Source organism: Indicator indicator, chromosome Z (genome assembly GCF_027791375.1).
Source record: "Indicator indicator isolate 239-I01 chromosome Z, UM_Iind_1.1, whole genome shotgun sequence".
Taxonomy (NCBI): Eukaryota; Metazoa; Chordata; class Aves; order Piciformes; family Indicatoridae; genus Indicator; species Indicator indicator.
Window position 1 is genome coordinate 30,655,993 of NC_072053.1, and position 983 is coordinate 30,656,975.

A 983-nucleotide genomic window follows, 5' to 3' on the forward strand; every position below is an offset into this window, starting at 1 on the left:
ACAAATACATCAGCTCCAGTCACATCCATTCCAGCCAGCCAAACAGTACAACAGAGAAGTGAAATTTGCCTGCTTATATAGGAGACTGTTTACAGTAATAAAGAATTGTTTCCATTTTTTTTTGCTTTATTACTAGAAGCATGGGGGAAAGGGAGGCGGGGGGGGAGGATCTCAGAATCAGCACACACACCAAAAAAAAAGGAGAAAGAAAAGCATAATTTTTGCTAAGAACAACATGGGAAATGTTGCTACAGGCTGAAAACTGAATGGATGGAGTGGAGAAGACATATGGTGGGTGTGAGGGCCCAGATGCTATATATGTCAAGTTGATATCCTCCGATGGCCAGGAGTTCATTGTAAAAAGAGAGTATGTGTGAACATCAGGAACAATAAAAGTGATACTAGTGGGCCATGAGTTTGCAGAAAACAAAATAAATGTGGTGAATTTCAGAGAGATCCCATCCATGTCCTATCCAAAGTCTGTGTGTATTTCATCTACAAGGTCCACCACACCAGAGATTCCTGAATTCTCCATTGCACCTGAAATTGCACCAGAAATTCTGATGGCTGCAAACTTCTTAGACTGTTAAATAAATTAAACTATAAATGAAAAACAAACAAACAAACACCAAAAAAGGTAACCCTTTTTTCCCAGTGTTTAATACATGTATTTCAGTGAATAATCTTTTCCAGATAGTATGGTGTGTGTGTGTGCGCTGTTAAGAACTGTAGAAGTTTAGTAGTGGGGTGGCAGCTCTCAGCCCTGTGGCAGATAGCAGTCCTTCAGCTGGAGTTTATTTTGCTTCTGACACAAATCAAGGACCTTCTCACAAACTGAGACAAATAAACAAATCTGCCAATTAGTAGATGGCTATGCCATACACTTTAGGTGTGGTAGAATGTCCTTTTCATACAGTGACCATAGCAAATCCTGGATGCTTTCTCTAAGATAACTGCAGTGAAACACCAATGCTGTTTAGAGT

The 983-nt window shown here is 39.8% G+C and overlaps 1 pseudogene; it reads left to right on the forward strand.

Annotated features, from left to right (window-relative positions):
• The first annotated feature begins 266 nt into the window (after nucleotides 1-266).
• LOC128979698 (elongin-C-like) lies at nucleotides 267-590 on the forward strand (annotated as a pseudogene).
• The last annotated feature ends 393 nt before the right edge of the window (nucleotides 591-983 follow it).